General features: G+C 42.8%; 1 long non-coding RNA gene across 1 annotated transcript in view; it reads left to right on the forward strand.

Moving 5' to 3' along the window:
* Positions 1-19: 19 nt before the first annotated feature.
* LOC136400425 (uncharacterized) overlaps positions 20-27,026 on the forward strand; it is a 32,007-nt gene continuing 5,000 nt past the window's right edge. Inside the window, exons 1-2 of the long non-coding RNA XR_010750304.1 lie at positions 20-120; positions 16,235-16,341. This is a non-coding gene — a long non-coding RNA (uncharacterized lncRNA). The remainder of the gene's footprint in view (positions 121-16,234; positions 16,342-27,026) is intronic.

Below are 27,026 nucleotides of genomic sequence, written 5' to 3' on the forward strand. Positions count from 1 at the left end.
GGGGCGGGACCGAGAGTGCGCGTGCGCGTACAACGTGGGCGGAAGCTCTGCCCATACAGTGGGGGGGGGGGGGGGGGCGGAGCTGAGACGCCGAGCCCCACATGTGTGAAGGAACAGAAGGTATCTAGTGTTATTCGTCTCAAACACCCATCATGTCTCTCCGCCGACCCTTTCCTAACCAGAGAATCTCGCGACCATGTTATCCTCGCTCTCCCAGCCGGGCGTGGCTGGGATGCTCCCTCCCTTGCTCTCAAGGCCCCTGTCTGGAGACGACCTCCGGACCGCAGGGCGGCGCTCATCAGGCTGTCTGTGGTCGAGGACCCCTGTTTCGTTTTGTTTTGTTTTGTTTTTTAATTTTTATTTACTTTTTTCCCTGGTGTGTGGGAATAAGTAAAGGCCAACCAAACGCAAAGGCATTTTACTCAGAGCTTGCTGTAGACAGAATCAGCTCCTCACCGCTTGCATTTTGTTAGACTCAAAGGCAGGCAGAGGAGTGGGGAAGGTTGGGAGTGGAAAGAAGGGAAGATGCCAGGTGTGCACTCAACGCAGGCTGCTGGCATGGTGAGCTGTAGGTTGGCTGATTAGAAGCGGGGCATCCTATGTGATCGGCAAGCCATGTTTTGCTTTCCCTGCTTCTAAGTTGGAAGCAGGAACAAAAATCAAGGAAGCTGTCAGTTATTAATCAAGTTGTGGCCATTTGGGGTCACCTGTCAGAGAAATGACTGTTAGCTTCCTGGGTTGTTACTAAACTGGCAATCTGGTTTCCTGTAAGGCTGCCTTCGTAGGCTGATTACTGTAGATAAGGAGTTGTTTTCCTATACAGGTTGCTGCTGTTGTTAAGTACCCAATTAACAATTCCGCGGGTTTTCGTAGAGACACCAAGTCTAGATGAGTTTTGAAAAGTTTTATTAGGAGGAAATTTATTAAATATGCCGGCCGCATATAGTTTACATGGAGCAGTCCCAAATCGTGTGTATCTATAATATTCTAGGGGATGGTTATATATTCTTAATTATACATGGTCAGGGAAAAAGCCTGATATCACGGGCATAAGCTAATAACCTTTGTTTTCACCTACACAGGTTTAGGAAAAGGATGAAGGGGGGTAAGGGGGGGATGGGACACAATTCATTAGCAAGTTTATAACATCTGCCTATAGGATTCATAAAAAGACGTTGCTTCACATTAAAATTTACAAGGTAACACAATGGTAAAAATGTCACTCTACATATTAAAAGACATTCCTATATTTTTTAGTGTTCATTTGCTATTCCTTTGTCCAGAGATACATACATTAACTACGTGCTTTCTGGAGGAGAGAGGTAGTTTCCATGGGGACAAATGCCTGTAAATGGCCAATTAATATAAGAAAAGGCTTAATTTAATCTTTCTCTGCCTGCACCTGGCTAGCTATTCATCCATTTTGCCACAGGTGTGGTGGAAGGTTAGACAATACAAGTTTCCCTTTTGCATTTACAACACAATGCCATCAGCCATCTTGGTTTTATGCTAATCACACAAGTACAAATATCATTTACAAAATCTCTGCACACCTAGCCCAAATTAATAAAATGTTCTTCAAGCTTCCTAAAATATTAATATTAATTTTGTAGCTTTTGGTCACTGCGGCAGATTATGGGTCAGAGTTCTATTTTTATACATGGTTGGACCTCTTGTCCGTGTATTCAGCCTCTCAAGTAAAACACTACAAAAATAAATTTTATTAAAAATGAAGTTTAAAAACAAGGTATACTAAATATAAGCCCAAATTTATTTGCTTCAGCAGACATAAAATTACTCTTCAAAATGGCTATTAAAGTTTATAAACACTTTGGATTTCTTTGCTTACCTTTTCACTGACTAGCACCAGACCTGAAACATTCCTCCCAGCGGCACTGCCTGAGTGGGTTTTTTAACCACTGCAGTTCAAGGGGACTCCCCTACAGAAAACTTGGTTCAGTGATGGGTGCTGCCTCCTTAAAAGCCCAAAACTGTACAGAATAGACCACACAGAGGCCAAGCTCTAGAGGGAAACTTAGAAATCAGCGATACAGATGTCAGCCCAGTTGCCATGTTGGTAAGTTAGTGGTACAGTGGATAGAACTTTAAAGAAGCTGGTGGTGGTTGAAATCAAACATGTTCATCCCAGCTCCCCAACCATCATGGTCTTTAGTACTAGAGGACTAAGCCTTACTTAAATTGTGTTTCTTCACATGTGTAAGTGGAGTTCTTCAAGTTACAGCTTTCAGGAGTTCCATTTACTTGATCTAAATCTTGGACCAGTCACAAACTGTTACAATCTCTTTTTCCTGTCTTTAAAATACATAGAGATAAAAAATAAAAATAAATACGTAGAGATAATAATGAGGACAGTATCATAAAGGTATAGAAAAGATTCAATGAGAAGGTATGTAATATGTTTGGCAGAGTGCCTAGCACATGGTACAGTGAGGATATCTCTGAATTGGCTATTAGCTAAATGCTGACAAAATATGGTTGCCCTTTAACTGTCATTCTCTGTGCTTTTAATCACCTTATTGAATTTATTGGGAGGACATTGGTTAATAAAATTATATAGGTGTTGGGCAGATAAAATATATTATGCTCACTTTGTTAAAGATGGCGCTGCCTACATGGAAGCCTGTCGCCCAGGTGATATTAATGTGTGTTGGGGGCGGGCTGTGGGCAAGTAGGATCCTTGTAGCCTAGGACTTGGTTTTAGGACTAAGCCTTTCCCACCCTTTTTGATGTGGGGTGGTACAATCAAATTATGCCTCTGTTGGGCAGATAATATGTATTATGCTCACTTTGTTAAAGTGGCACTGCCCACGTGGAGGCCGTTGTCCAGGTGATATTAATGTGTGTCTCTGGGCAGGCAGAATCCTTGTAGCCTGGGGCTTGGTTTTGGGATTAAGCCTTTCCCACCCTTTTTTGATGTGGGGCGGTACAATCCAATCATGCCTCAGAGAAGTGTCTGTATTAGAGAATTCCCTGTTTGTATATTGGATTAGAGGTTGTGAAGCTACACTATAAAATGGGGGCGAATGAGAGCTTGGGCTCTTGGTTCCTGAGATTATCTTCAGAAGAGAGAGTAGAGCCAGCAGCGGAAGGAGGCCACGTGGAGTAGGCCAGGAGAAGCAGCCAAGATGGCGGAGTGCTGAGTGAGATGCCAGTTTGTGTAGAGTTTGTATTTGGGATAAGGAAGGAGATGGGGAACAGAGGTGAATAAGTCTGGTGAGCTAGAAACCTTTGATTCTAGGAAACTCGGATAAGTCATTGGCTTTGTGAGCACTGAATGTGACTGGGTTTTGGAGCCCAGTGTGTATTTTTACTTGCCCGCCGGGTGCAAGCTAGAATTAAAGATGACAGCCCATCAGTTTTTGGCTCCGTTGTTTCTTTACCGACTGTCTGAATCCAATGCGAACCTGCATGGGCCGGGCTGCTTTGATAGTGGTGGCCCTGGCCTTGGATACTGGCTTTACAGCCTCAGATAAGTGACTTTGTATTAGAGACTTCCTTATTTTGTATATTGGATTAAAGGTTTTGATTTCTACACTATAAAGTGGGGGCAGAACAGGAGCTTGTGCTCTTGGTTCCTGAGATTAGCATTAGAGAGCAGAGAGCAGAGAAAGGCCATGTGGAGGAGGCCTGGAGAAGCAGCCACGATGGCAGAGTGCTGAAGGAAAAGCCAGTTTGTGCAGAGTTTGAGCAGAGAGAAGGAAGGAGATGGGGAACTGTTGGGCAGATAAAATATATTATGCTCACTTTGTTAAAGATGGCGCTGCCCACGTGAAAGCTGTTGCCCAGGTGATATTAATGTGTGTTGGGGGCAGGCTGTGGGCAGGCAGAATCCTTGTAGCCTGGGGCTTGGTTTTGGGATTAAGCCTTTCCCACCCTTTTTGATGTGGGGTGGTACAATCCCATCATATCTCTGATAAGTGACTTTGTATTAGAGACTTTCCTATTTTGTATATTGTATTAAAGGTTATGAATCTACAGACAAAAATGAGGGCAGAACAGGAGCTTGCTCTCTTGGTTCCTGAGATTAACATTAGAGGAGACAGCAGAGCAGAGAGAGGCCACGTGGAGGAGGCCAGGAGAGGCAGCCAAGATGGCGGAGTGTTGAGTGAGAAGCCAGTAAGTGCAGAGTTTGTGCAGGGAGAAGGAAGGAGATGGGGAACAGAGGTGAATAAGTCTGGTGAGCTAGAAACCTTTGATTCTAGGAAACTCGGATAAGTCAGTAGCTCTGTGAGCACTGAATGTGAGTGGGTTTTGGATCCCAGTGTGTGTTTTTACTTGTCCGCCGGGTGCAAGCTAGAATTAAAAATAATGGCCCTCCAGCTTTTCGCTCTGCTGTTTCTTTGCCGACTGTCCGAATCCAGTGAGAACCTGCATGGGCCAGGCTGCTGTGATGGTGGCCGTGGCTACTGGCTTTACAGGAACAGAGGTGAATAAGGCTGGTGAGCTAGAAACCTTTGATTCTAGGAAACTCGGATAACTCAGTAGCTTTGTGAGCACTGAATGTGAGTGGGTTTTGGAGCCCAGTGTGTGTTTTTACTTGCCCGCCGGGTGCAAGCTAGGATTAAAGATGATGGCCCACCAGCTTTTGGCTCCCTTGTTTCTTTACCGACTGTCCAAATCCAATGCGGACCTGCATGGGCCAGGCAGCTGTGATGGTGGCCTTGGATACTGGCTTCACAATAGGTTTCAGGTCTATAGTACTATAATCATCTGTATATTGTATCGTGCGTTCACCACCCCAAGTCAAACCTCCTTTCATCACTATTTATCACCCCTTTACCCTCTTTTACCTCCCCCTACCCTCCCCGTTCTCTTTGGTAATCACCAATGAGGTTTTTTTTGTTTTGTGTTTTTTTGTTTGTTTTTGTTTAATCCCTTTACTTTTTTCACCCTGCCCCCCAAACCCCCCTCCACTGTGACAGCTGTCAGTTTGTTCTCTGTATCTATATAATTCTATTTCTATTTTATTTGTTAGTTTATATTGTTCATTAGATTCCACATATGAGTGAAATCTTATAGTACTTGTCTTTCTCTGACTGGCTTATTTCACCTAGCATAATGTTGGAATCCATGGGAGTTCAAAAGACCAGAGTAACAGGCTTTATTTAAAGGAAGAAAGGAACCCTGCCCGGCACTTCTGGGAGAAGAGCACGGGTTACAGATTAGGAGTGAATTTATAGGGCAAGGAAGAATTTCGAGCCTGTGGGTGTTGAATCAAAAGTCCTGGTATGTCCAGAATGCTCCTCCTTGGGAGGCTTGCCAGCCTCTTGGAATTTCTCTGCCTCGGGGGCGATAGTCCAGTAAGGGTGAGGTCTGACAGATAAGCGGAACATCAAGAGGGCAGTTTGGAATTCCTGGTAAATTCACGTATCTATCATATAATACTCTCCAGGTCCATACATGCTGTCAGAAAAGTAATATTTTCTTCTTCTTTTACAGCCAAGTAGTCTGTGCTTTTTTTTTTTTTTTTTTTTTTTTACAGAGACAGAGAGTCAGAGAGTGGGATAGACAGGAACGAAGAGATGAGAAGCATCAATCATTAGTTTTTCGTTGCACATTGCGACACCTTAGTTGTTCACTGATTGCTTTCTCATATGTGCCTTGACCGCGGGCCTTCAGCAGACCAAGTAACCCCTTGCTCAAGTCAGTGACCTTGGGTCCAAGCTGGTGAGCTTTTGCTCAAACCAGATGAGCCCGCGCTCAAGCTGGCGACCTCGGAGTCTCGAACCTGGGTCCTTCCACATCCTAGTTCGATGCTCTATCCACTGCGCCACTGCCTGGTCAGGCTAGTCTGTGCTTTTGATGAGCTGATAAATACAATATTTGGAAGCTTCTATAGGAGATAAGTCTCTTGGAGACAATTCTTAACATTGCAGCCAGAGTGACCCTTTAAAAATGACCTTCCTCGCCTGATTAGGCGGTGGCGCAGTGGATAGAGCATCAGACTGGGATGCGGAGGACCCAGGTTCGAGACCCCGAGGTCGCCAGCTTGAGCGCGGGCTCATCTGGTTTGAGCAAAGCTCACCAGCTTGGACCCAAGGTTGCTGGCTTGAGCAAGGGCTTACTCAGTCTGCTGTAGCCCCACAGTCAAGGCACATATGAGAAAGCAATCAGTGAACAATGAAGGTGCCACAACGAAAAACTGATGATTGATGCTTCTCGTCTCTCTGTGTTCCTGTCTGTCTATCCCTCTCTCTGACTCTCGCTCTATCTCTGTAAAAATAAAGAAATAAATAAAATTAAAAATTACCTTCCTCTGCTCAGAATCCTGTGAGCCTTCCCATTTCACTCACAGATAAAACCAATGTCTTTCTGTTATCTGCCTCTTTTGACCTCAACCTCATCTACTGCTGGAGACGCTCTTTCCTTAGGACCCTCTCATGCTTGTTTCCTCTGCCTGTAATGCTGTTTTCCCAGAGAGCCAAATAGCCTATTCTGTCATCTCAATTTGGTCAAATCTGCCCTCTGAAGGCCTATTCCAACCACCCTACCTAGAACCTGAACCCCAATTTTCTCTACGCCCCTACTCAGTTCTGCTTTTCCTTTCTTTCATGTTGTAGTAAGGTACCAAAAAGCTACAGAATTAATATTAATATTTTAGGAAACTTATAGAACATTTTATTAATTTGGGCTAGGCATGCAGAGAGATTTTGTAGATGTGATTTCTATACTTGTGCGATTAGCACCAACTCAGGATGGCTGATAGCATTGTATTGTAAATGAAAAGGGGAAGGAGATTTAGATTCCCATCCTTCCCCTACACCTGTAAGGAAGCAGGTAAATAGCTAGCCAGATGCAGGAAGAGAAAGGTTGAGAAAAAACCTTTTCTTATTTGATGAATATTTGCAGGCATTTATCCCCTAGTGCCATGGAAAGTACCCCTCTCCTCCTGAAAGCATGTGGCTGGTGTGTGTATCTCTAAACAAAGGAATGGCAAATGAACACTAGAAAATTTAGGAATATCTTTTAATATGTGGAATAACATTTTTGCTATTGTGTTACCTTATAAGTTTTGATGTGTAGAAATATTTTTATAGGTCCTACAGACAAATATTGTAAGCTTGCTAATGAATTATGTCCCATCCCCTTCTGACTTTTCCCGCCAACCTGTGTGTGTGTGAACAAAGGTATATAACCTGCCACAAGGGCTGTGCAAAGGGGCACATGATTTGGGTTTGCAACTGCCCCATGTCAGCCATATGCAGCCGGCATATTTAATAAATCTCCTCCTTTAATAAAACTCTTCAAAATTCATCTGGACTTGGTGTCTCTATGTAAACCTGTGGAATTGAGGTATGGGTACTTTACAACAACAGCACTTATCACCTAACACTTTTCATACTTTACTTATTTATTTTTGTTTTTTATTGCCTCTATCCTCCCCCCAGAATGTCAGTTCTACAACGTCAGGAATCTTTGCTTTGTGAACTGATGCACCAAATTCATGGAACACTGGCTGGCACATAGTGCCTAATACTGACCTGCTGAATGAATGAAAAGAAATCCCATTGTGAATGGGTGGCCATTCTTTCTTCCTTAACATGGCATATTTTAGCTGTGAGCTGTTAAAAGGCATTATTAGTTGTTGAACTCCCAGTACAATACAGAACATAAAGTGAAGTAGGCAGGTGTGATATTTGTAACTTATAATAAAAAAATACACATTTGGCTTTTATTCCTGTTTCTGGCTCAGAGCTCCTAAAACCCTTAATTTCCTAAGTGGTGAGATGGATAAAGGTGTCTTTTGGACCGAACCTAAGGATGGAGCCTAGTTGCCTGAAGCATTAACCATGTGATTAGGGGGCTGGTGCTTCACCTGACCTCTGAAGAGGGGAAAGGAGCTGAAGCTTGAATCAGCCAAGTCTATGTAATGAAGCCTCCATAAACCCCACAAGGAGGAAATTCAGAGAGCTTCCAGGTTGGTGAATAAATGGAGGTGCTGGGGGAGTACATTTCTCTGAGTTCTGTGAGCCGTCCTAGCAACTCAATCAAACACAAGGAAGAGGTTGTTGGAACCCACAGTCTATAGCGGGTAGGTCAGAAGCCCAGGTGACTATCTGGAATTGCAGTTGGAATCTGAAGTGGGGGTGGGGAGCAGTCTCATAGGACAGAGTCCATAATATGTGGAATCTCTCTGGCATATAGCGTGAGAGTTGAGTTAAATTGTAGGACACCCACTTGGTGTCTGAGAATTACTCAGTGGTGTGGGAAAACAACCCCCAGCATGCATACACACATCAGAATTGGATCACATAATTTTAGCAGGCAATAAAATTTTAATGAAGTTTAGTTAAAATAAGAATTTTAAAACCCAGGTTCGGCTGCCTGCCACTTTGAAAGCCAGTACTCGAGAGACGGATGCTGATATGAGAACAGAGGGCTCATTCCAGTGCCAACAGCTTGAGAAGATGGGGCACTCTCATCCCAAAGACCATCTCAACATTTCAGTGCAGGCAGAGGTTTTTATAAGGAGGGAGAGAGAAAACAGAGCAATGGAATCAAGGGGAGGATGTTGAAAAGTTTTCCACATGCAGACCAGCAGAGTCTATTCTGATAAGGACCTCAAAACCAGTCAGCTGGTGGTCTGGTGTGCATCATCTTGGTTTTACATCGTCCTGGTTTTATGGTCAGCAAATCTCCCAGAGCTGGAAAGCCTGAAGGTCAGGGTCTGCATCCTTTGAAGTCAGTTCCTAGGATTGTTATACAAACATGCTGTTTATCTACACGTTGCATATTAGAGTCAGCATTTACAGAAACAATGTCAAAAGAATGGTAGATGGGTTATATAGCAGGTGCACTTCATGTGAATATATACCTTGTTGTCCCTTTGAGACTTGCTGACTCCTGCTGCCTTGGGAGCTGACTGCCCTCTGGTGGTTAACTGTTCTTACTAAATTTGGAAATAATTGTACTGCTATCCAAACAACCAAATCTCCAGGTGGAAAGGGATTCAAATATTAGCCTTCCTGTTAAATGCAGTGCAGAAAGCTAGACTTCACAGTATAAAACAGAACACTTTTAGGAATGGCACTACATCTTTCAACTAAATCCACTTGTGACAGGATAATAACTATCAAATAACATTAACCTCAACCTCTTGCCTCTCTTTTTTCAAAAGATAAGGAAATGGAGAGCCAGTGTGGTTATAGGTCTAAGACAATTGTCTTCATTTTCAGTAGCAACTAAAATTAATATAGTAAAAATAAAAATCCGTTACAGCATGATTGGGAAATACATACCTAAATTCAGGTAACTGATATATCAAATCACTTCTCCAGAACATCTGGAGAGAGACAAATCTGGATGGTGCTGGATGTTCATCTTGTTTTTCATTCATTTTAGTCATTTGGCAGAGAACTGGCTCAGCAGGTCTGAATTGCTCAATCAAATAGGCAGACACCAGCCATGGGACTCTGGAGGCTCCCCTTTCTGACCAGGCAGCTTTCCTTAGAGTCATAGCACTTCAAGCACTTCACTTCTCCACTTCAACTCACAAGACCTCATTGCCAGAGGCAGATTTAACGGCAGGCGTATCGGGCGCGCACCTGGGCCCTGACTTCTGAAGGGCCCCACAAAACCCCAACTTTACACTTTTTCTAGACACCAAGTTTGGTTTCATATGTACAATTTTAACATTAATAGTACATAATATTTTTTATTTATTTAAAAATATGGTTAACACGTATTTTTATTTTCCCTGTCTCTCTTTTTTTTAAGGAGCCCAATGTTTTCTTCTGCACCCTGGGCCTCAGCCAACCTTAATCCACCTCTGCTCATCACTATAAATATATAAAGTAAGGGCACAGGGGCTCTGCTAGATTGACATGTTGGTCACAGTGCATGTAGACCCTCTATGCCTGGCCCAACTTCAGATACTTGCCTGCACTCAACTACTTTCCACTTGTGAGTTTTTTTTCTCTAACAGACCCTATTTTATGAGTGGTGTGTTTTCATGACCCTTTTTCAGGATGCATAATTATATACAGGAATGTCCTATGAGAGGCAAGGACATTAATTTACCTGTCAAGACTGGTAGATTCTGTAGATGTGATTTTTTAAGAGATTTTATTTATTTTATTCTAGAGAGAAGAGAGAGAGAGAGAGAGAGAGAGAGAGAGAGAGAAATGGGGAGGAGGATCAGGAAGCATCAACTCCCATATGTGCCTTGACCAGGCAAGCCCAGGGTTTCGAACCAGCAACCTCAGCATTCCAAGTCGACACTTCATCCACTGTGCCACCACAGGTCAGGCTGTAGATGTGATTTTTTATTTTCCGCTGTTTTTTGTTTTGTTTTGTTTTTTACAGGGACAGAGAGAGAGTCAGAGAGAGGGATAGATAGGAACAGACAGGAGCAAAGAGAGATGAGAAGCATCAATCATCAGTTTTTCGTTGCAACACCTTAGTTGTTCATTGATTGCTTTCTCATATGTGCCTTGACCGTGGGGCTACAGTAGATCGAGTAACCCCTTGCTCGAGCCAGCGACCTTTGGTCCAAGCTGGTGAGCTTTGCTTAAACCAGATGAGCCCGCGCTCAAGCTGGCGACCTTGGGGTCTCGAACCTGGGTCCTCGGCATCCCAGTCCGATGCTCTATCCACTGCGCCACCACCCAGTCAGGCTGTAGATGTGATTATTGACTTCCAATAAAGTCCCAGTATATAGAAACTTCTGGGTAGAGACTTAGATTGCCTGGTGAATAGGAAGTCATTTAACAAAGAATGAATCCATTAATCACAGATAATTACTTGCCTTGGCCCTGCCCATATCTTGCATGAATCTTAGACCCTTCCAATATGAAGATGGCATTTAAAGACAGAGGAGTAAAATGAAAACTCCATTTTCAGTGAAAGAATTATAAAATAGGTGAAGAAATTTCCTAAAGTGGTGAAGATCAAGCAGGGTATCTGTAAGAGAAAGATCTGCAGATCTCAGAAAGAACCAGCAAAACACACATCTGCAAGGTGTTTTTCAAAATCAGAAACAGATGTTGGAATTTGCCAAGTGGTTTTTCAGCATATGTGAAGATAATCACATGGTTTTTCATACATACTTTGTTATATATGGTGAATTACATTGATTGATTTTCAAATGTTAAACAAATTGGGCATTCCTGGAATAAACACAATCATGATACATTGTTTTTATTTATTGCTGGATCTTATTTACTAAAATTTTGTTTATAAATTTTGCATTATTTTTTAAATTTTTGCATCATTTTCATGATGGATAATGGTCTGTAGTTTTCTTTAGCTTGTAAAGTTTTTATTTGGTTTTAATATCAGGTTAATGCTGGATTTCCAAAACAAGTAGGGAAGTATACCCTCCTCTCCAATTTTGTGGGTCAGTTGGTGAAAAATTGGTATTATTTCTTCCTTGAATGTTTTGTAGAATACACCAGGGAAACCATTTGGGCCTAATGTTTTCTTTTTGAGAAGGTTTTAAACTCTATATGCAATATACTTAATAGATAGAGGGGTATTCAAAGTATCTATTTTTTCCTGACTAAGCATTGATAGTTTAGGTTTTTAAAGACATTTTTCTATTTCATTTAACTTTTAAAATTTATTGGCATAAAGTTTTTTATAATGTACCCTTCTTACTCTTTTAGTGACTGTAGGGATTTGCAGTTATATGTTCTGTACTGATCTCATCTCTCTCATTCATGATATTGGTAATTCAAATCTTTTCTCTTTTTTTCCTGATCAGTCTGGCAGGAGGTTTTATCAATGGAAATTGGTCTTCTCAAAGAACCAGCTTTTTATTTCATTGATTTTCTATATTATTTTCCTGTTCACTATTTCATTGCTTTCCACATTGATCTTTATTCTTTCTTTTCTTCAGTTTTTTATAGTTTATTTTGTTCTTCTTTTTTAGGTTTTTTTTTTGTTTGTTTGTTTGTTTGTTTCGTTTTTGGATTTTTCTGAAGTTGGAAACGGGGAGGCAGTCAGACTCCCTCATGTGCCTGACTGGGATCCATTCGGCATGCCCACCAGGGGGCAATGCTCTTCCCATCTGGGGTGCCGCTCTGCTGCAACCAGAGCCATTTTAGCACCTGAGGCAGAAGCCATGGAGCCATCCTCAGCTCCTGGGCCAACCCTGCTCCAATGGAGCCCTGGCTGCGGGAGGGGAAGAAAGAGACAGAGAGGAAGGAGAGGGGGAGGGGTGGAAAAGCAGATGGGCGCTTCTCCTGTGTGCCCTGGCCGGGAATCAAACCCGGGACTCCTGCACGCCAGGCTGATGCTCTACCACTGAGCAAACTGGCCAGGACCTCTTTTCCAGGTTTTTAAGGTGGCAACTGCTCAGAGACTTTTCCTGTTTTCAAATATATGCATTTAGTACTATACTTTCTAAGTGCCCTGTGATTTCTTTATTGACTCATGTGTTATTTAGTTTTCAAATATTTAAGGACTTTTTATTTTTAATTTAATTCAATTGTGGTCAAATAATATACTAATTATGATTTGAATTCTTTTGAAACTATTAATAATTGTTTAATGGCTTCTCTTGTTAAAGTTTCTGTGTTCTTAAAGAGTATCCTGCCATTGTTGGGGTGGGGGGATTTTATACATGTCAGTTAGGTCAAGTTGGTTGATTCTATTATTTAAGTCTCCTTAACTTTCATTTACTTGCCTGATCTGTGGTGGCACAGTGGATAAAACATCAACCTAGAATGCTGAGGTTGCCGGTTCAATACCCTGGTCTTTCCTGGTCAAGACACATATGGGAGTTGATGCTTCCTTCTGCTCCCTCCTTCTCTCTCTCTCTCTCTATTCTCACTAAAAGTAAATAAATAAAATCTTAAAAACATTTTGTCTACTTATTCTCTCAATTTTTTTATTGATTGATTTTAGAGAAACAGGGAGAGAGAGAGAAGCACTCATTTGTTGTTCCACTTAGTGTGCATTCATTGGTTGCTCCTGTAGGTGCCCAGACAGGGGTAGAACCAACAACCTTGGCATTTTGGGACAATGCTCTTACTGACTGAGCTACATGGCCAGGGCTTGTTCTATCAATTTTTTCACCTTTATTGAAGTATAATTGAAAAAAATAATTATATATATTTAAATTGTGTGGCATGTTTCAGACTAGAATTTTAATTGTGGTCATTTTTATATCTTCCATGCCTCTAACTTTTTAATATAAGAAATAGTGTTATAACAACTTTTACTTACCTTGTCTGGTAACTTTATCATGTGTTAGTTCTGGGTCAGTTGATCAATTTTTCTTCTCATTTTGGATAATATTTTCTTCTTTCTTTACCTGCCTGGTAATTTTTTATTGGCCAGACTTTGTGAGCTTTACTTTTTTGGGTGTTAAATGTAATTGTATCCCTGTAAATAACTGTGAGTTTTGTTCTGAAATGCAGTTCAGATACTTAGAAACAGCTTGATCCTTTTGGGTCTTTTTTTTTTTTTTTTTTTAATAAATCAATTTTTATTTTAATCTTGTTTTTTTGTTGTTGTTTGTTTGCTTTGTTTTGTTTTTGCCTGGTCCTGAATCAGGACTAGTTTTTTCTTTCTTCTTCTTCTTATTATTAATTTTAATTTATTGTGTTAACATGGATTCAAGTGTCCCACTCAATATAACACCCTCACCCCCACACCTGTGTCCCCCATTATACCCATTTTTCCTCTTCCCTGTAACTCCCTCCCCCCTTCCCTAAAATTTGCTGTCCTGTTATCTGTATCTTTGTGATGTGTTTATAAAATTTTACTAATCCTTTCACCTTCTCTGATCCTATCCCCTCTTCCTCTTCCCTCTGACAGCTGTCCCTCTGCCTCCTGTGACCCCATATCTGCCTTTATTCTGTTCCTCAGTCCACCTTATTCATTAGATTCCACATATAAGTGAGATCATATGATATTTGTCTTTCTCTGCCTGGCTTATTTCTCTTAACATAATAATCTCCAGGTTCATCCATGCCATCGCAAAAGGTAAGGTTTCCTTCTTTTTCACAGCCACATAGTATTCCATTGTGTTATGTTCCACAGCTTTCTTTTTTTTAAGAGACAGAGAGAGAGAGAGAGAGAGTCAGAGAGAGGAACAGATAAAGACAGACAGACAGGAAGAGGGAGCATCAATTCTTCATTACAGCACCTTAGTTGCTCATTGATTGCGTTCTCATATATGCCGGGGTCCAGCCCCGGGGGGAATCCAGTGGTCCCACAGGAAGAGACGGCATCAGCACGAATCGAGTGAGAGAGCCGAATTCTTTTCTTTCTCTTTATTCTCTAGTTAGCATTTACTGCCAGGCATCTCTGCCAAATGCTGGTCTAGCTTTCTTTTTATGCACACACACTAAGTTACAATCACATGGTATTTTGTTTCACTACATGTTTCCAGATAACAGTTAATTCATATATAAACTATAAATCAGGTGGTAAGTTATTCAAAGTACAGTTATACAATAGCAATAACAATATTGGTACAAACTTCTAAAAGATTAGTACTAATTAATAACTCTACTTTACTGTTGTTGTGAGTCAAGGGCGCAGAGAGAGATTAGCAGACGAAATCATCAAGGACTAGCAAAGGACCACCGCTTGCTCAGGCAAATGGCCTTGAGTTCATGCAGTGTCCTAATTTTTCTCACAAGACTTCAAAAGGCTTGCTTATTAAGAAATTGTCATAACATCAAGAGTAACTTTTGCTTAAAGATATATAGAGTGCACCTGCAAGATAGCTTAGTAGCAACATAATATCAGAAGGCATTAATTGCTATTGCTTCTATGGATTTCACCACATTCCTCTCCTTATTCTTGAAAAATACAAAAATCTCATGAGAATGTCTCACTGAGAAAGCCCAGCAACTGCCTTCAGTCGTAAAACAAATCTCTTAGCAAAAGATTCTTTTCTTGCCGACTGCGCTCCCATCCCAGGCCACGCAACGGGCCATTCCATAACACCTTACCTAAGATTCTATTGTCTAGTCAAATTTTATTTATTTACTATATTCACACACTAGTTTAGTTCTAACTATATTCTTCTCAGAGTGTTCCACCATCTGCAGGTCAGGTAAGCAAGAAGAAAGGAAAGTTTCTCTACTCTATCACATGAAAAGGCTAGGGAGGAAAGATGATGAATTAAGTGAAGGCTGAAAGGTGCTCTGTGCACAGCCACTGCCTCCTATCCATATACAGGTCACAATCTATTCTTTCTAACATGATTAATAAGAAGAAATTTTCCTACAAACTTAACCCTTTACGAGGGATATCATAGCCAGCCTCTTATGTTTATGAGCCCAGTTCAAGGGGCTTACAGGCTTTTCTGTGGAACTCACACCCTCTGTCTCATTTTCAAAGAAATTACTACGAATCTACAGGGAAAGCACAGTACTATTATCCCTGTGCCGTAAATAATAGCACACACCCAGAAAAGGGGGGATATAAGACCAGATTAATTCAAAAAGTCAAAGGGGAAAGTATCGTTGTGCCTTTCCTTTGTGGTGACTTTGTCAACCCGCAGCCATTGTTCTTCACTGCGGTGACTTTGTCAACCAGCAGCCGTTGGTCTTCTCTGCTGTGACTTTGTCAATCAGCAGTTTTTGATCTTCTTCTGCTGTGACCTTGTCAGCCAGCAGTTGTGGGTCTTCTCCTGCTGTGACCTTGTCAGCCAGCAGTTGTGGGTCTTCTCCTGCTGTGACCTTGTCAGCCAGCAGTTGTTGATCGGCTCCCGACACATATATGCCTTGACCAAGGTGCTACAGCAGAGTGAGTGACCCCTTGCTCAAGCCAACAACCTTTGGCTCAAGCCAGCAACCTTAGGTTTCAAGCCAGAGATAATGTAGTCATGTCTATGATCCTGCGCTCAAACCAGTGAGCCTGTGTTCAAGCTGGTGAATCTGTGCTCAAGCTGGATGTTCCCACATTCAAGCTGGTGAGCCTGTGCTCAGGCTGGATGAGCTGCAGTCAAGTTGGCAACTTCAGGGCTTCGATCCTGGGTCCTCCATGTCCCAGTCTGACACTCTATCCACTGCACCACTGCCTGGTCAGGCTGTACCACAGCTTTTTAATCCACTCGTCCACTGATGCACTCTTGGGCTATTTCCAGATCTTGGATATTGTAAACAATGCTGCAATAAACATGGGGGGTGCATATCTTCTTTTGAACCAGTGTTTTAGGATTCTTAGGATATATTTCTGAACGTAGAATAGCTGGGCCAAAAAGCAGTTTTGTTTTTAATTTTCTGAGGAATCTCCATACTGTTTTCCACAGTGGCTGCACCAGTCTGCATTCCCACCAGCAGTGCAGGAGAGTTTCCTTTTCTCCACACCCTCACCAACACTTATTGTTTGTTGTGTTAATGAGCACCATTCTAACAGGTGTGAGGTGGTATCTCATTGTGGTTTTAATTTGCATTTCTCTGATGATTAGTGACATTGAACATTTTTTCATATGCCTATTGGTCATCCTTATGTCCTCTTTGAAGAAGTGTCTGTTCAGTTCTTTTGCCCATTTTTAATTGGATTGTTTACCTTTCTGGTGTTGAGTTTTAGAAGTTCCTTATAAATTTTGGTTATTAATCCTTTATCAGATGTATCGGTAAATATGTTATCCCATTGTGTGGGTTGTCTTTTTATTTTGTTCATGGTGTCTTTTGCTGTGCAAAAACTTTTTAGTTTGATATAGTCCTATTTGTTTATTTTGTCCTTTATTTCACTTGCCTGTGGAGATATATCAGCAAAAATATTGCTATGAGAAATATCTTGGGTTTTGCTTTGAAGATTTGCTAAGTGGAAGCAGAGACATGTTTATTTCATGGTTGATTATTCCCCACTGCTGGGGCAAGACCCTTCTGAGTACTCCACATGATGCTCCAGGACCCTTGAGGCTTCCTGGTCCAGCTGGCAGGAAAAGATACTAATTTCCCCCCAACCCAGTGGACATAGTTCTCTCTGATTCTTTTGGGTGATTCTTTCCCTCCGTAGACCTCTGAGTTCACCCTCTGGGAAGTTCTTTCCACTCCTCTGTCCTGTGCACTCCAGCTATCATGTGCACCCCCCACCACCACCGCCGCCGCCCCTTCTCTCAGTTTGTTCTACTTCACTCAGGGGAGTCCACATGGGCCCCTCCCTGCACCGTGGCTTAGAAGCTCTCCAGGCAGTGAGGGGAACCATCATAGGGCATAACAAATTTGTTTCCCCCTTTTGTGGAATCACTGTCTTTTGCTGCCTGATATCCAGTGTTTTGAAAACCATTGTTTTATATATTTTCTTCATCTTTTTTGTTGTTGTTTGAGGTGAGACATAATTCTTTCCACAATATTCTGCACCATGGTTAGAAGCAGAGGGCCAAAAATTGTTTTTAATCTTATTATATTTTTTATTAATGCCCAAAATCTCAACAACACATTTTGTCAGAAAAAAAAATTAAGAAGGAATTTACTCAAGTGACAATGCATTTGGTAAGGGCAACCTGAGAAGTGCAGAAGGAATATCTAGGCTTGAGGTGCTGTTTCCTGAGTGGTGAGAGAGGAGACTGTGGAGGAAACAGCATTTATGCTGAGGTGTAAAGAATTTCTGTAGAAAAGAGGGCATCTTTGATCAAAGCACCAGCACTCATTAAGCCGTAAAGGAAAGAGTATGTCTATGTGGAGAATGGGAGCTGGCTCACGGCAACGTGTGGGTGTCATGAGAAGTAAGGCTGGTGAGGAGGAAGGCTCAGCTGTAGAAAGCTAAAGGAACTTGAATCAAGTGTGGACAGTGAAAGGTGACTCAGATCAGAGAGGAATTTCAGAATAGTGGCTCTCAAAGACCTGCAAAGGGGAGACTTGGAGGCAGGAAGGCCTCTCTAGAGATGCTAAAGAGACCCTGCAGAGGGAGGAAGGGAGGGATTTGGGCAGCTGAGAGAATGTGAGAGGTCACAGCTAATGTGGGACTCAGGTTTGAACATCTGGGGCATGGAGGAAGTCAGTAAGGAACAAACAGGTCTGAGAACTTGCCAGTTTCAATTGCAAGTAGGCTGAGCTTGAGGTGACAAAGATCTACATTTGATGGCAACATCCTCAAGCAGTTATAGGTTGTATGCCATGTAAAAAATGCAATGTTAAAGGCACTGTGAAAAAGAAATTCTAGTATATGCAATTGAATCCTGAACAAAGTACAAATGGTTAATTGATTACCTCCACATGAGGTTAGGTTTTTGCCAGTCTTCCAGCCCTAGAAACTCAGCTCAGTGTAATTCTCAATTGGAGGAGCAGAGGGCAGCAAAAGTAGGTGTTTGGGATGTTCCTGAACTAAAGGGAGCTTCGTTCCCCAGGGGCACTTAAATTCTGCCCTGTAAGATTCTGTAGGTATTCCCAGATGCTGGGGAAGAGAGAACTGGCCCTAGCTCGCTCGGTTAGCCATAGATGTATCTTCTTGCATATGGAACTGCTGAGCAAGGCAACAGTGATCTCTATTCCCTCAAGTAAAAAGAATAGTAATAGCTAAATTTATTGAGTGTCTGCTGTCCTAAGAGCGGTGTGCATATTATGCCATTTAATTGTCTTAACAATACGTTTAACTGCTGCACTCTATTACCTCTCTATGAAGTGGTGTTATTATCGGAGAGGGTGTGTGCGAGTGCACATTTGCTCTTTGGTGCACAGAGTTTTGTTAGTTTGTTTACATTTTGGGTAAAGTGGGAAACTTAATAGGTGTTTTGATATTTTGAACCAAAACACTGTGAGGCATAAATAAGATACTTTGGTATGCTAGAGCAGGGCTCCCTGAAGTGTGGCCCTCTGACTAGGACTAGCCAAGAAACTATTGGTTACAGGTCTGCAACTAGTTAAGTACTGGAATTCAGAGCAAGCTCTTAGGCACTCTTACGGCAATTGGACAGTAATCTTATGCCTGTTGAATCTAATACTAAAAATGGCTTACTTGTATGTTGTTTGTCTTTTTTATTTCATTTTTCTAGTAATTTATATTTATTATACTTGAGAAAAGTGAAGTCCACAGCAGATTAGAATTTTTAAAAAGTGCTGATTCTTCGCCACAAGAGTGCTTGAGAAGCACTATAGACACAAAGGTCTGTAGGATGTTGGATAGATCCCTTTGAAAGAGCAAATGAGTATCCATGACAACATGGAGGAGCTACGCCTTTAAATCCTCCAACCTCTCCACTGATCATCATGATTAAAATATAGTGGAGAGGAGAAGGTGAAAGAGGAGGGTGATGGGAGAAGAGGAAATGGGAGGAGGAGGATGCATGAGGAAAGAAAGAGGATGGAGAAACTTGATAAGACTTAAGAAATGGGATCGGCTCACTTCTTGGTCTTGAGCCAAATCATTGCAGCAAGTACAGAAGAGGCAATAAGTAAGTAGAAAGAAATGGATGGAGTATGGAATAATTTTGTCTGAAAGTTGCTCCTAGGTATTGCAGACCCATCTTTTGCATGCACGTTTGATGCAGCAAAGGATTGTGAGGTCCCTGTAATAAACCAGCCTTCCACGTTCATTTATCCCTCCTCACTTACCATGAAAAATGCCTGATTTGTGGCTGAAACACGAACCCTTGGCCTCATTCCAGATTTAACATTAAAGAGTTGCTATTTAGGAATAAGAGGGGAGGGGCGGAGTTTTTCTAGGCAACATGGCATTGCTCAGGAAAAAAAATCAAACAAAAATATTTTTTCAAGGCATAAATAAAACTTAAAAGTGTGCGTGTGGCCCAGAGTGGAGTTTATTAGAGTAGAAGAGGAAAAATGCAATGTCTTTGTTCACTGGCAGGTGTTTTCCTTCTTTGAGGAGATAAAGGGGAAATGCTAAGCTCTGTCTTGACAGAGTACACAGACATGGAGTAGACGTCCATCCACACAATAAGATTTGCCAGGAAGTTTCCCCCAGTCCCCCCCCCCCCCAATCTTTCCTCCTCTGCCCTACTCTCTCTGCATTGAAAAGCCATTTTGGGCTTAAAACTCTTTCCTATTATAAAGCAAGAGCCCTAAAATGATCAACACATTCAACTAAATTGATCATCTGTGTTCTAATCGGTATGAGTGTCAGACCCTTTTCAGAAAGCGTAAATTGATAGAATTTAATAGAAGTGGCCACAGGGGGCTGGAAGCATTCACCCTTCAGCAAACATTTTGAGTCCCCAGTGCCAAGCACTGGAAATACTTGTCCCTACCATCAAGGAGCTTATCATTTACTGAAAGAGACACAAATGAATCCAGAAAACCACACAGTATATGCTTTGGTGCATATACTAGAAGGGGTATAGGGTGCAGAGAGAATTCATTTACAATGGGAGGGGTCATAAAAAGGAAAGAAGTTGGAGATTTGCTCAAGAGCAATGGGCAGGCACTGAAGGCTACTGCCTGGAGGTGGCACACTTGGTATAGAAATGGGAGCCTGCGCTGATATCCCCCAATCCTGGGGCAGCTCAAGAGGATGTCAGGGTGTTTTGGTTCCATTGGAGCCTATTAAGACTGATTAAGGGTGGTTTGCTTTGGAAAATCACATTTGATTTCCATCTCTGTCTAATTCAGCTCAAAACCAATTTTTAAGTCAAGTTCAAGTAAGGTTTAACTCCCTCCAAATCAGTAATTGTCATTTTCATGACACAAACCTGGGAATAATGCATAGACACATTTGACTTCTCAATTTGCTAGTTAGGCAAATAACTTTCAATGCTTCATTTGTCTTTTCTGTAAAATGGGGATAATGGAACTATTTACATCATAGGGCTATAATGGGGATTAAATAACAAAAATATGTAAAGTGCTGTGATTACTATGACAACTTTTGTGTGACATCGACACCAAGTAGTTTGACCAACTGAGTGTAGGGAGAAACCTCTTCCCTTCCTCTGTGTGTATGATAGCCCCAGGGTTTGGGAAGAGGGTGTTGGAAGTAAGAAGTAGTGTATGGACACCTTAATGAATTCTCAAAGAGCGTGAAGCCATTGGCAGGGCCAGAGATGTTCCTCAGATTAAAAGTAGGCACTTAAGAAGGGAATTTGATACAAGCGCAAGCTTTTGTGTGTGTGTGTGTGACAGAGACAGAGAGAGGGATAGATAGGGGACAGACAGACAGGAAGGGAAAGAGATGAGAAGCATCAATTCTTCACTGCAGCTCTTAGGCTCCTTAGTCTCCTTAGTTTATTCATTGCTTTCTCATATGTGCCTTAACCGGAGGGTTACAGCAGAGTGAGTGACCCTTTGTTCAAGCCAGCGACCTTAGGCTCAAGCCAGCGACCTTGGGCTTCAAGCCAGAGACCCTTGGGCTCAAGCCAGCGACCATGGGGTTATGTCTATGATCCCACGCTCAAGCCAGCAACCCCTCGCTCAAGCCGGATGAGCCCACACTCAAGCCGATGACCTCAGGGTTTCAAACCTGTGTCCTCTATATCCAAGACCAACATTAGATACACTGTGCCACTGCCTGGTCAGGCAAGCACAAGCTTTTAACAGGAAAAGAAAGTGACTTTCTGCTGGCCATGTAACAAGCTGAAGTGTGGCCACAAAACACAATTTTTTGTTGAGGATACAGACCCAATTTTCCATTTTCAACTAATGTTATTGAGCTTCTGCTATGTGCCAGGCACTTTTTTAAGTGCTTAAGGTATGTCCTTATACATAGATAGATAGGTAATATAAAATAACAAAATATCCCTACCCTTATAGAGCACACATTCTAGTAGAGGTAAATGTACAATAAACAATATATTTAATAAGTAAGTAGATGAGAGTAATGCTGGTGGGGGTGAAACTGCGTGTCTCTGTTTACTTGAAGAATGACAAGAAGGCCAGTGTGTTTGGAGTGGAGTGACAATGGGGCACAGCAGTAATGGCAATAGTCAGAAACATCAATGGGAAGATGGTTGGGTCTCACTGGTGACCATGAGAACTCTGGCCTTTTCTCTGAGTGGAAGGGGCAGTTTGGGGCAGAGCAACAACATGCTCTGACTCACGTTTGCTGCTGTGTTGACAACAGAATAGAAACCAAAACACCTATCAGGAGTCGTTGCAGAAATTCAAGCAAGGGACTGCATTAACCATGTTTCTAGCTTCTGTAAATTTGGTGTTTTAACATCTGCCCTACATGTTTATGCCTGACACGCTCATTCTGGACAACCTGAATGTGCCTGAGTCACCATGTCCTTGTCTCCTGATCCCTCATTGCTCCCTCCTCAGGAAGACTCCTCCTCCTGGGGGCAAGCTTTTCAAATACAAACCAACCAGCCCAGAGCCCACACCTCAACCACTTCCCTTACCTGTTCTCACACTAGGCCACTGTTCCCTGCCCTGATTATCCCAATGCCTGGTACCAGGCAATGAGGGACAGCCCCTATGCCCAGAGTCCACTGAAACTATTTAAACCAGCCAGTCCTAAATGTGCCAACTCTACGTTGCCTTTCCCTTACTATGGAAGCCACAATAAAGGCAATTGCCCACAACTGTCCTCCTGTCCCACTGCCTTCTGACCAACCCTGGTGCTTCCCTCTGTGACCTCCCAAAGGGTCAAGTGTGGCATCCTCCTCCTCTTGGGACTGTGAGTCTAACAAACGGTCTTTTCAGTGGCAGTCATCTCCTGATCTTGATGGCCCCAGTATATCTCAACTTTTCTATTAATACACTATATTGTAGAACAGGGATAATAATGATGACTAGGACAGGGAAAGTAACTGTGGATAGGGTGACAAGTGGTCAGATTGTAGAGACATTCTGAAGGTAGAGTCAAGAGGTTCTCCTCACCAACTGTATGTAGGGAGGGAAAGAAAATAGTCAATAGTGACTTGGAGTGTTGGACCTGAGCAGCGGGACAAGTGGGGTGGAATGCAGGGAGGGCAGCTTGGGGACACTAGGACATAGTAAGTTTGAGATGTCTATCTGACATCCCAGTGGAAATGTCAAGCAGATGGTTGATCATAAGTCTGGAATATACCACTTATCTACCAAGTGCCTCTCTGTGATAATGGAACTAAGCCCTATAAATAGTTCCACTTTGCCCTCTGGGATGACATTGAGTTTTCTCATCATGTGCACTGGCATGACACAGCAGGAGGAAGGGGTTCTCCTCCTGATTCCCACAAATTCTTCCTGGCAGGTGCCCACAGAGTGTCCCGAGTCTGCTGTGCCCAGCTTCTGCAGTAGGCCACAGCTGGTGCCTGGCCACCAGCAGCATGAGACCCCCCCTCATGGTGGCTACCCCTGGCACCCTCTCGGATGCCTTTGTAGCACGTTCCAAAGTGAAGCCCCAACCAGCAGATGGCTTCCCCCCACGCCCGAGAAGACTAGTTCTCAGTGAGTCCCCGACATCGCGCTCAGCAAACTTTTCCCCCATCCTGAAAGCCATAGCTGCACCCTCTCTAGCTAGGCTGCAGCTCAGCCCTAGGAATGAACAAGGATCCCCTCTTCCAGGTTAATTCCCCCCTTGGGCTCTCTAGCTCAGCCTTAGGGGTAGTGGCTGTTCCCTGTAGCTGCTATTCCTATATCCTTTAGAGTTTTTTATTAATTGCTAGCCAATTCTCCATTATACCAGTATCCTGCTACAATTATATTAAACTGTCCATGATCAAATTATTGTGTGGTGTCTGTCTCCTGACTGGGCCCTGATTGACAGATGGGGCTTGGCAAAGAGGTCCACGCAGGAGATAGAAACTGGGGAGCTGGCCCTGGCCGGTTAGCTCAGTGGCAGAGCGTCGGCCTGGCGTGCGGGAGTCCTGGGTTCGATTCCCGGCCAGGGCACACAGGAGAAGCGCCCATCTGCTTCTCCACCCCTCCCCCTCTCCTTCCTCTCTGTCTCTCTCTTCCCCTCCCGCAGCCAAGGCTCCATTGGAGCAAAAATTTGCCCAGGCGCTGAGGGTGGCTCTGTGGCCTCTGCCTCAGGCGCTAGAATGGCTCTGATTGCGGCAGAGCGACGCCCCGGATGGGCAGAGCATCCCCCCTGGTGGGCGTGCCGCATGGTCGGGAGCATGCGGTAGTCTGTCTGGGGAGCTGTCAGCATATAAAGGCTACTTTGAGGCATGAAATCACTAAGGTAGTGGGCAGATGGAGGACGGAAAAAAAATAGACAACACTCCAACACTAAAAGGACAAGCAAAAGGGAGGAATTTGTATAAAAAAAAACAGAAAGAAACCAATCACTGAGGTGGGAAGAAAAATCAAGAGATTATCTTGGAAACCAAGTTTAAAAAGTGTCCCAAGGAGGGAGCGGTCAATTGTGTCAGCTATTGCTGGTAGATCAAGTAAAATTAAGACCAGGAACTGACAGGGGAAACGGTGGTGCTGTTGATGACATGGGCAATATTGATGGAAGCAAAAGCCTGTGTGAAGTCATCTTAGGAGAGAAACTAGGAGAAGAATTGCAGAGACAGGGCACATTAGCAGCTCTTAGAGAAGTTTTGCTGCAAAGAAATAAGTGGTACCTTGGGATGAGGGCACAAGGATGTAATGCCGAGACGGTATGTTTGAGTGGTTAAGGAAATGGAATAATTGCAAAGGAATAATTGCCAATCTGGCAAGAAGGGTGAGAATCATCCCTGGCAAGTGCCTTAATCTTTCTGAATTTTGGACATATAAAAGCGGTTAAGCATAGCCAGTGTGGTTGTAAGGATTAAATGAAGGCACGTTAATAGATAGATAGATAGATAGACAGATAGATAGATAGATAGATAGATGCAGGCTCCTTCATGCTTCCCTGACTGAGCAGGGCTCCTATCTTATGCCAGTTTTCCGTGGACCAAGCTCTTGCCCATCTTTCCTCACTTCCTGAAACTGCTCTCAGAAGGATTCCATATTGAAAAGAACCTGATAAATCAAGTATCATTCAGGCAAAATCAAAAAGCTGCTTTCTTGAGGAGTATTTGTACTTTGGGATGTGTAAGTCACTAACCAGTAGGTTAAAGTTTCATGTATGAATGGGGTGGAAGAGAGAAATTTGGGACTCACACAGTTCCAGAACCTCCAATCATACAAGCTGGACCAGTTTATTTCACTATATGGCAGGTTCTTTTCATTGCAGAAGTTTTTGGCAAGCTTGTCACCTTAATAACTTTAAAAAGATGTCTTGTGACACACGTATTATAAAACCAAAAGGAATGAGGAGTCTTAGAAATGACTCTGTCTAATCAGGGTTTAACAACAGAAGTTAAAACATCCCCTCAATTAGAAAAAAATTGGACAATCAGAGACCCAGCCAAAACACTAAACAGTACACAAAAATTCCTTTGGTCATAAAGGCTGTAAAACCTCCAAGAGTTTGTGTGAGGAATCTACACATCTAAGCACTCACCTACCTCCCTGACAAACTTCTTGGTGGCTTGGGGGGACTGCAGACCTAGAACCCAGAATTCAAGTCTCAGTAGCAAGGGGAACATGTGTAAAACAATGAAAGGTGCTCGCCTCAATCAGAACATCCAATAAAAAGTATGATGAATATTCTTGGCCAGCTGCACTTGAGTTTCCCAAACTTGAGCTGGAAAAACACTAAAGGGTTTAGAGTCTATACACTCACTGGCTGTGAAGGGCTCTTCCTGCACATCTCTGGAAAAGGGGAAGTTCTCTGATTAGAGAGAGGGAGTAGGGAGTGGGCATAAGAATTGAAGGTAGAACAGCATGGTATTGTAGTGCCAACACCCTTGTCCCCACTGTGACCTGGGCCACAGCTGGGAAGGCCTGGCTGTGTCCTCTGGTCAATTTCTTGGGTTCCTTCTACAGTTATTCTTTCTGAAGCATTCCTAGATGGTATAGGTTTTCTTGACTATTTACGTAGTATTGTTGATACAATATCATCTTGAAAAACAGATGACCATCTTCCCTCAGCCTTCTAATCTTATTACTTACTGGTGGGAGGGAGAAGAATGCACAGCTATTTGGTTTTCTAGGAAGAAAGTGAGCATAGCAGTAATAATAAGAGTAAGCAACTGACTCAAGACACAATCGACCTATTCACTTTCTCCTCTACTTGTTTCTCATGGGTGTCTGTACCTTGATGGCATGGAGTGGACGAGCTCCCTGAAGACTCATCACAGGCTTATTATTGTACAATTTTTTTTCAGGGCCAGAAAGAAAAGCAAAAGAGTGGTTGGGGAAAGGCAGATAGCTGGGTGGGAGTGAGCAGCAGTGGACGCCCTTGAATATGGTGGAATCAGGTTGAACATGGAGGTGGGTTGCCCTCCTGGGAGACTCTGATGAGTGTCCACTGGAACATTTTGGGGTGGGAGAAGAATAAAAACCTTTATGAGGGCTTCCTTTTTGACATCAATTTGCCTGAGTACCAACTTCTTCTAGATGCTACTCATATTTGTAAAAACTGGAAAGAACACAAAATTGACCATCTCACAGTATTTTCCACTCGTCCTTGAGGGAGTACAATCAACATTAGCAATACTATGCTGATGACAAGTTCTGACCTGTACAAAGCCCTTAGAATCTAAGATTTTATTTTTCTGCTAGAAAAGACTTTAAGAAACTATTAACTGGCTCTCTGACTAAAAGAAAGAATTATTGATACAATTTCTGTTTTAGAGATGAAGCAACTGAGGCCTAGGAACATGAGAGGATATAATTTTCTTGAAGTCCCGCAGCCAGTAAGGGGGCGAGGAGGTAGAAATCCACGTCTCCCCTCTGGCAAGGCTCTGTCCTACACCCTGTCGTCTCTCTGGCTGACTAGTGATTATGATGAATTACAAGGAATAAATGACTTCTGTGCTGGAAGAAAGCAGTGGGAAACAAACAGGTGGTGACTAATGAGGCTGCCAAAATCTTCAAGGAGAGGAGCAGGAGTGGTTTTGAACTCTGGTCCATTAGAATCGCTGGAACAGCTATGATTGGGCCCCTGGTGGAGGAGTGAAATCAAAGCCTCTAGGGGTGGAGCCAGGGTGTCCGTAACTTGTGAACTCTCCCCTAGGTGATTTTAAGAGGCAGCCAGGGCTGAAAGCTGCTGTTCCAGAACAGTGATTCTTAACGGGTGGTAGATGGATGACAGACTCAACCTAGAGCAAGCAGCAGTGGGCATGAGCATCCCCATCTGGAAGGTATCCCAGGCTGCCTTCAGAATTTCTGACTTGGTAGGTC

Source organism: Saccopteryx leptura, chromosome 3, assembly GCF_036850995.1.
Source record: "Saccopteryx leptura isolate mSacLep1 chromosome 3, mSacLep1_pri_phased_curated, whole genome shotgun sequence".
NCBI classification, from domain to species: Eukaryota; Metazoa; Chordata; class Mammalia; order Chiroptera; family Emballonuridae; genus Saccopteryx; species Saccopteryx leptura.